The following is a 9,087-nucleotide window of genomic DNA, read 5'->3' as shown; positions in this document are numbered from 1 at the left end:
AAGGATAATTACAAGGAAATAATGGGCAACTGTTTGAGTAGCGGCGGATTATCACTGCTTTATTGCTCCTGAAGATTGTTAAGCCAGAGTGCATGTGTATTGCCATGTATTGTCTTTCTTCTAAAATCGAGGAGTGCGATCAGTTGATGCCTGATACATGTCAAACAAACACGTATAATGAGGTGGAATGTTATTGAATGCTATAGATTGAGAATTAGGTGAAATGATATTGGTGAAAAACATATGGTAGATTTTGGAATTTGGGGCAATGGTGAAAATGATGTGAATGGAATGCGCTTGAACATTCTCAATGTAGAATGGGAACAAATCGTCGACTGGTGTGAAATTTATGTGCGGGTCTAATCAAGCAAACTGAAATCTAAAAGATGGTGCAAATAATGGCTTAGCCGTGATAGAGCTTTCCAGTCAGGAAATAAAGAGGAGAGTGGCTCAATGTGTGACTGGGCCCTCCCTGGAAGGGAACGCCACTGTGATGTCCGGGATGAAAATCAACGCATTTAGCTTTCATCACGCTGCTCACTTTACAATCCCCACCAGCATTTGCACACAAGGCCCTGGCCTCTTGTCTTCTCATCCTCCACCCCCCTCCCATCTATCCATCGCATCGTTCACTCCAGCCCAAACCCCGGCTTGCTCGCCCCCCCACCCCTGTCAAGCTCAGCGATCAAGACTGGAAGGTGTTAACTGGTGATAATTGCGATCAAGCATATTTGTTGGCGTGACAAAAAGTATTTTTCGGTTTCTTGTGTAGTCCTAGCAACAAGCTAATGCTCTTTTTTGTATGACAAAACTCTTTCCATTTCATACATCCGTCCTTCTTTTTCCCATCACTCAAGCTGCACTCACCCTCGTGGCAGTTTACGTGAGCGGAAAAAAACCCCCATCATTTATCCCACCAAGGACGTTTTTTCCTATCCAAGCATTCATTGAGTGAAATGATACATTCAACATATAATAGCGTCTGTTGCAATCGTCTCAGCACAGAGAGACCTTGAAGGCGCATATTCTCTCAATACAATAAACAATCGGCTCCTCGTGTTCAAATCTAGTTTTTTGCCGCAAAATCCCTCCAATAAAAAGAAATAAATTATATGACCAGCGAAGGGGCCTTGGCCATTCTGGAGATGGATGGAAAAGTTTTTCTCATAGATTCCTCTGAGCCGGCCATTATCTCAGGGAGGAAGTTAATTAAAGTGGCCCGCTTGGACTCAATGGGGGAATTTGCTGCGGCGCAACGGACGGACCGACAGACTGACGGCGAAGAGCCGAGCGATGGCCATGACGCCACTTTGGCAAAGAAGATTAGCCCAGAGACAAAACTCTCGCCTCTGATCGGCCGCCTTTCCTCCTGGATTACTCCTCGCCCAGCTCGGCCTGGCTCACCACTCTCCCATTCCCTCCCTCCCTCCCTCCATCCGTCCGTCCGTCCATCCTTTCCCTCCATCTGCCATCCTCGGGGGCTGTGTGGGATGCTCGTCTTCAAAGCTTCTCCCCTCCTCACATCCCCATAATTCCTCACATCATTACCAAGTTGGCCAAACTTAATTTTAGCAATTACACATGCAATTAATTAATAAATGTGCTGTCATTACAGCCCCTTGTGTGATCTGAGCTCCGTGAATGGGATGTGGAAAGAAGGCACTCAAATGAACTGGGGGCGCTTCACACAGAGAAGGAGGGAAGAATAGAAGATTGTTAAGGAGGGCTTGTCGACTTAATCGTTTAAGGGGCTGCCGCCACCGCACTACCAGGCAGAAGTCAGCAGGGAGCGAGCCCAAGAGACGGACCAAGAAAAAGCTGCAAGATGGGAAGCGACGACGACCAAACCAGCAAGACGCAAAGAAAAACACGAGGCCACAGAAAACAACAACAAAAAACGTACATGAAAAGGGGAAAAGTGGCAAGTCTGGTCCTAAATGGTCGCTTTCCTGCAAATTTTAGATGTCTTCCCCCTCCGACACAGAAGATCGGGATCATTATCAGGCTTCTTCCGAGCTTGTTGATCATCTGAGTATCTCATCGGCAAGTACTGCAGATCATTTGAATCAGATGTGGTGGAGGAGAGAAAAATTCCAAAGCATGCAGGATAGGATTGGCCCTCACGGATTGCAGTTGGACATCCTTGAAAGTGGCAACAACCAGTTAAGAACTTCACTTTTGCCTTAATTCTCTCCGCAATCTTCCAAAAGTGCCCCAGATGAAAAACAACAAAGCAGAAACGTGGACGACGGTGGCGGCGAGACGAGACGAGAGGAACGTGAAAACGTTGAGTCATAGCAGATCCGAATTGTGACAAACGAGCTCTTCCAATTCCTTAGCTACATGCCAGCCAATCAAAACAACAACGTTTTTAAACGCAAAAAGAGGGCAATTGGGCAAATTAAAATGCTTAAATGACAGTCAATCAGGCTTGTCATTCCGTCGGGTGTAATTAGAGGCTGGGAAAACTAATTACTGCCGAGAAACCCAACTCTGCTCTTACTCTCGTTCCTCCCGCCACTACTAGAGCAAGCCTCATCACCAAGATCAGGTAACAGCGACCAAACTCGTTAGGCTGGCAGCACTGCCACGCATGCACGCATGAGCGCGGGCACACACACACAGGTATTAGAAAGGCAAAAAAGCTGGTGATGACGATGAAGATGAGGAAGCTTAGGTAATCAAGAAAAAGTGGCCACAACAACAGATTGGGGTCTTAATCAGTAGCGCAGAGCCAGACATTAAAAAAAAAAAAAGCGTGAGTTTGAAAATGTACGGAGATGAGCTCAAATAAGTTTGAAAAAAAGAAGTCGATCGGAAAACAGAAAGGTAAAGTACTCGAAATGCGTCAGCTTGATTGCTGCTGAGAAAATCTGCTGAAATTGTATAAAAAAATAGAAGATGATAGTTTGTAGTATGTTTACCTTCTGTATGTCACATTTGCTGTGAAAGTAAGTGAAATTAAAAAAAAAAGTTCCTGTACTTGAAATGCCATTGTGCAGGTGGATGGGGGAGCCCGTTTCCAAGGTGACCAGAGTGTCATTTTTCGCCAGCGGCCCATTCCCAACCTGTTAGCAAATGAGCCAGTGCAGCACCACGAAAGCTTCAAAGCACGCCAGCCTGCGAGCCGCCACGGGGGCCTCTCATGTCGGGAAAGCCGATACCGCGGCCGCAGCCTCAAGATTTCAGCTCGACCTGCCGTGAAGAAAGATGGACAGACACGCAGGTTGTAGCTCCAAATTGATAAATAAATTTCCACTCTTCTCTCTTTTTTTTTGATCATTTATCAAACCGGTTTATTCAACCCACAGTGATGGGAGCATATCCAATCATTTACTTTCGGGGACTTTTTCAAAAGTTTCCATAAAATTCACTTGATAGTCGGACGGAAACATTCGGTTAGAAGTCTGTGTCATCCTCAACCACCCACCCCCCGCCCCCCCGCCCCAATCCACCGACCCCTTCCTTCATTTCTTGCTGTTTCTTCCCCTCTCTCATTTCTTTCATGCCTCGAGGTTGGAGAGCTTCAAAGTTTATTTCTCCCCATGTTAACTGTTTTCCAACAGTTTGGAAATGAGTAATCTTGGTCTCATTTTTTATATATTGCACAATCCTGGCATTTGAACAGGGGTGTGCAGACTTTTTATATCCACTCCAGCTTCGAGGACCATTGGGACTGTACCGTTGCTATTCACCAGCATCGAGCTCACAATTTAGCAATGCATACAAAATATAAAATAAGATCGTCACTGAGAAAATACGAATGAGCAGTTGAAAGCATTCTTAGCCACATTCTTAGCCACACTTTAACTTTAGCTTTATAATACTATTATTTAATGTTATTTCCACATCACTACATCAAGCACCACCACGCAATGCCAAAAAATGGTGGTGACACAGAGTGTCTCATGCGTCACATACTTCATTCAAATGTTTACTGGTTAACCCAAAACCCTTTGAAAAGGATTGAGTTCTCCATTGACTACATCAGTTACAACCGTTGTCCACAAGACGGCGCCAACAACCCCCGCTGTCCCCACCACGCAGCTAAACCCGAATTTGTGTGTTAACGCCCTGAAACGACAGCTGGTGAGTGGACGAAGCTCCTCTTGATGATCTTCTTTCCTAGCAGATTTCATGTTTTCTGGTGGTACACCAGAGAAGGGCACCACATCTGCTCATGTACCAACCCCGAGGCCTGCTCGGGTATCGGACACACTTGCAACTTCGATTCATCTCAACTTGTCCCCGTGGCCTGAATGTGATAAGCTGCTCCACCTGTATCCACCACACTGCCTGTTCATCTGTCTGTCTGCCGGTCGGTCGCTTTGTCTGTCTGTCTGTCTGTCTGTCTGTCTGTCTGTCTGTCTGTCTGTCTGTCTGTCTGTCTGTCTGTCTGTCTGTCTGTCTGTCTGTCTGTCTGTCTGTCTCGGACTGGGCTCTCTCACCAGGGTTTGATTACAGCCTCAATTGACGCCCTGTAAGACGAGTAAAAGCCAGCGATTCTCTGGAGGCTCCGGGGAGGGGAGGTGGGGTGGGGTGGTTGCGCGGCCGGGTTTCGGACCTGGGAGGGTGCAGCACTCTGGGATTAGGAGTGGCCGAGAGGCCCGCGGGCACGATGGAGGGACGGATGGGTGGATCCGCTGACTGATGATTGTGTAGCCCTGGGGACAGAGAGACATAGATCACAGCAGGTAAAGAGAGACCAGACACACTGCTCAGTTGAGTTACCTAAACTCAATGAAGACTATCCCACAAATTAGTGGGAAAGCTTTGGGATTTCAGTCCACACTTAGTCTGATACGGTGGTAACAACAAAACAGTGTCAAAAACAAGATCATTCAGAAAGCAACCATCTCCACTGTTGCATCCAAATCAGATGCCCGAGCCACTTCCTCTGGCTCTACTCCGAGCCCGCAATTCATTTTGGCTGCCTGTATCTGGGATCTTGGAACGTAATGAGGGCCCTCAATCCTTTTCCATCTGAGGACTGTGGTCTCAGATTTGGAGGTGCTGATTTTCCTCCAAGCCGCTTCACACTCTGCTGCGAACCGTTTCAGTGAGTGTTGGACATGGCGACTTGAGGGAGCCAACAGGAGCAGATCATCTGAAAAAAGCAGAGACGAAAAACTGGGGCCAGCAAAGCGGACCGCCCTCAACAAAATTCTGTTGAACAGAATCGGTGACAAAGGACAACCTTGGCAGAGTCCAACCCTGACTGGAAACTAATGCAAGTTACTGCAGGCAATGAAAGAAGATGACCTCCACACAAAATGTATTTTGGCCTTTAAAGAAAACGTACGTATGCATTGATTGTGTGGGAGGATTCCCGTCTCATAAGAGCTCAATTACGCTTAGCATGCCTTTCAATCTGCGGAGAATCCTCACAGCTCATGTAGATGTGGACAAATCAACTCAATTACAGCTGCAATTAAAATACAGCGTCACCACATTTCACTCTCTCTATTCTTCTTTCGGACTGTGTGCTATCGATACAAGGAGAGGCACTAACACGGCACAAACGTAGATTCCGTTTCTTCTGTCTTATTAAGATAAGGGTCGATTTTGGTATCGTCCAACTTGTCAAATTAACATCAAAGAATGAGTTTGCCCTGACAGAAAGGAACAATCGCGAAAGAGGAAATAAATTTTCGCCAACCGACAGATCCATTTCCCAAATGCTACTCTATCATTCTCTAAAAAAAGTTTTCTCCTCAAGCAGGTAACAGGTGCGTTGGTATAAAGCAGGATGGGTGGAAGAGGGCGATTACACTAACATATGGAGAATGACGGTCCGATTAGGTCTATCTCATCATCTTTTAGTGCTCCACCCCTCCCCTTTTTATCTCTGATTACTCGACCCCTACAACTTCTCTGTTCTTTCGTCGTTTTTCTTTTAGGATCATCTTCAGTTTCATATAATTGAAGCAGACAATGGAAAAGTCTGGAAATGTTCGAACTTTGGTGAGATCTCACATCATCCGAGGACCAAGGCCAAAGGCCTAAAGGTCATGCAAACATGAATTCAACTAAAATGTTCTCAAAGGTAATAAATATATAAATAAATAAATATATAAATAAATGATGGGTGTGTGGATGGATGGATGCATGCATACATACATACATACATACATACATACATACATACATACATACATACATACATACATACATACATACATACATACATACATACATAAATAAATAAATAAATAAATAAATAAATAAAAAATGTAAATAAAAATAAAAATGGATAGGCATGTCATATATGTACTCATGTGCATACCTAATTTTGTCTAAGGAGAACATGCAAACGCCACACATGGAAGCCTGATTTTATTTGGGGGGGAACAGTGGTAGCACACTTAATGGAACAGTTTTGAGCTATTTGAAGATTATATTCGATTCAGGCCGAGCGGCAACGTGTCGAGCGGATTGGCCCTTCCTCCCGTTTGGCGGTGCGACATGTCACGGTAGACTTTGCATCTCCGTGCCGCGCGTCTTTCTAGTTGGCGTGTAATAAAGCTCCTCTCCACACCTCCATCACACTCCTGCCAGCGTGTTTGTTGCCATGAATGGGATTTAGTGTCACACGTACGGAGTGGATGCGTCTTAAAGCATGTCCTCGCACACCCCTGCCCCTCCTTCGCTTATGTATGTCACTTAGGGTTCATGTTACCCTGCCACCAAAACTCTTATCACTGTTGGACAGGATTCAACACTCCACCCCAGTGTCAAATTAAACATAAACACACGTTATCTACTTATGTCTTGACATGGCATTAAAACTTGTAGAACGCAACCAGCTATTTTCTTGCTTACTGTTTACGTATGCACTCAAGTCGAGCGACTTGGTGTATCCTCTGAAATCAGCTTTGGAAAACATTCAAATGTCGTTCTTGAACATTTCAATAACTTCTGTCTGCCAGTATTTAAAAAAAAACATGGCCAGGCGTTATCTGGAACAGTGGGATTATTGCGCCCCACTTCTTGAACAAACAGAGGACAATGTCTCACCGTAAAGATAATATGAACGTACGTGGAGTCGAGCCGGCCGGCGGCTTATCTTGACGCCGCTGCGGCCAAAGACAATTGGCAGTATCTCTTCAACAAAGAAGTTCAAGTCAAAACGAGGTAGCATATAAAGATCCTTGCAAACATAGATGACAGCACAACTTCACACGCAGGTTTATCAGAGAGGTCAAATTTTTTATTAACCCCCAAGGTGTACGTGTATTGAACGCTTTCTCCCAAACGACAAAAGATCACCCTCATGAGAATAACAATCAAAGGCATGAGCCTTTTTTAAAAAGAGTGTATGGGAGAAAAATATGTCGCAATTGCCTCCTGCCTCCGCTTTTGGGCTTCATGGCCACCATTTTGGTTTCATGTCAAGCCCCATTTACCGTGGTCGACGGCCTTTTTGTGTGTCGTATTATTGACTGAAGTACAAAAGTAGAATCTCACCAAAGAATTTGCGATGGAAAAACCAAAACACATAAACGACACTTTTAGTAAACGTTAACCTTGAGTAAGCCATGTTTACAAAAAGTAGATCCCGCATTTCCTGCTTTCCAAGGTGAGTTACATTCAGCAGCCTTCGGCAGCTTTTATACAAATAAATAAATAAATACATAACAATGATGATAATAATAAATGGAGGTAGGTGGCCTTGGTTTGTCTGGCGTGTTTTAGTTTCTTTGCAAATGAAGCCATAGCACGGAATGTGTTGGCATGGTGTTCCATGTGAGAAGCAGAAAAAAAAAAAAAGAAACATGACCTTTCTGAATAGCTGGAATGTGCGTCGAGTCGACACCGATCTGGCTTCATGGGTAAATGTTTGCCTGCATTGGTCAATTTGAAGATTGTAATGTGTGCAACACAGAGGCGCAAAAATCTTGTCATCTGTCCACCGTGTGGTGGAAACTGTTGGGGCAGGGACCGAGTGTCACAAAAACATCCAGCAAAGGCACTTTTGGCTCTTTCTAAAATGCATCTGATTGTAATACAGAGTAGCAGTAAGTCATGATTCAGATACTGTACTTAAGCATGTTTCATATTCGTTCATTATCTGGAGAAAATGAGATGTTTATGTGAGTGTTAGCATGGGTGTTAGCATCTCTAGCAGAGTATACTTTAGCATTCAAAATGGCTGCCGCCTGAAATGGATACAAACGAGTAGATTTTGCGGCTTAATTCATATTCCACCCATGCCATATTAATCTGAATGCCGTGTTTAAACTAGTGGGTCTCTGGCATGGACCATATTATTATGAAGATTTTGGACTTGACATCCGCTTTAGCTAAGAATATAGCCATTTTTACAGAGGTGGCCAGCAATCTGAGGAGAATTTTTTTTTTCTCAAAATTGTTATTTTTATATTATTGCTAATAGTTTATGTGATATTTTCTGCTGTATTATTATGTTTTCGTCAACCGCTTTGCTATGGCGGAAGCTACTATAAAAGCGCTTTAAAAAAGAAAGATGTATCATATTGGAAAATGTGCTGGCTGATGAAATTATAATGAATTTGTCACTTTGATTTTAGGTCCAGTTTCCTTTCTGGCGATGTTTGATGCTGGCATGTTTCATGGTCTCTGGTTTCATGGCAGGTCAGGGTGGTATGAGAATAACCTGGCAGGTGGGGTCGGAGGTCACGGGGTCGGGGCTACACTCACGTACAGGAGTCGCGTTACACTTTAGGAGACTGAAGACTGACCTTGTCATTCACAGTTGACAGATCAGTGCGGTGAAGCGTCACTTGACTGGCCTGGCAAATCTCTCAACGCAGCAGAGTCAGACTAGAAAACATGAACATCATCATCATCATTATCATCGTCTCCCTCCTGTGCCTCGAGTCGCCAACTTATGTATTTCACTATTTAATTATCAATTGTACATTTCGTGAATTACCTCATATCAACATCAGGATGTTTATTTGGAAGCTTGTTTCGGTTCCATATTATTTACCTGCCAATATCAAACACTCACACAAACAGGCACACACACGCACACACACACACACTTCAGGATCCAGCAGTTTAACATGAAAGAAAAGGTGAAACAGAATCTGTAAATTGCAGAGC

At 44.3% G+C, this 9,087-nt stretch overlaps 1 long non-coding RNA gene across 1 annotated transcript in view; it reads right to left on the bottom strand.

The window, feature by feature from the left end:
- Nucleotides 1–664: 664 nt before the first annotated feature.
- The window catches only part of LOC125972407 (uncharacterized), an 8,831-nt gene continuing 408 nt past the window's right edge, over nucleotides 665–9,087 (bottom strand). Inside the window, exons 1-3 of the long non-coding RNA XR_007482801.2 lie at nucleotides 8,915–9,087; nucleotides 8,721–8,802; nucleotides 665–4,664 (exon numbers count right to left, since the gene is read on the bottom strand). The exon at nucleotides 8,915–9,087 is cut by the window's right edge and continues 408 nt beyond it. This is a non-coding gene — a long non-coding RNA (uncharacterized lncRNA). The remainder of the gene's footprint in view (nucleotides 4,665–8,720; nucleotides 8,803–8,914) is intronic.

The sequence above is a fragment of the Syngnathus scovelli genome, chromosome 10 (genome assembly GCF_024217435.2).
Source record: "Syngnathus scovelli strain Florida chromosome 10, RoL_Ssco_1.2, whole genome shotgun sequence".
In the NCBI taxonomy this organism is placed as follows: Eukaryota; Metazoa; Chordata; class Actinopteri; order Syngnathiformes; family Syngnathidae; genus Syngnathus; species Syngnathus scovelli.
The sequence above is the reverse complement of the archived record's forward strand: the minus strand, read 5'-3'. Positions and strand labels throughout refer to the sequence as shown.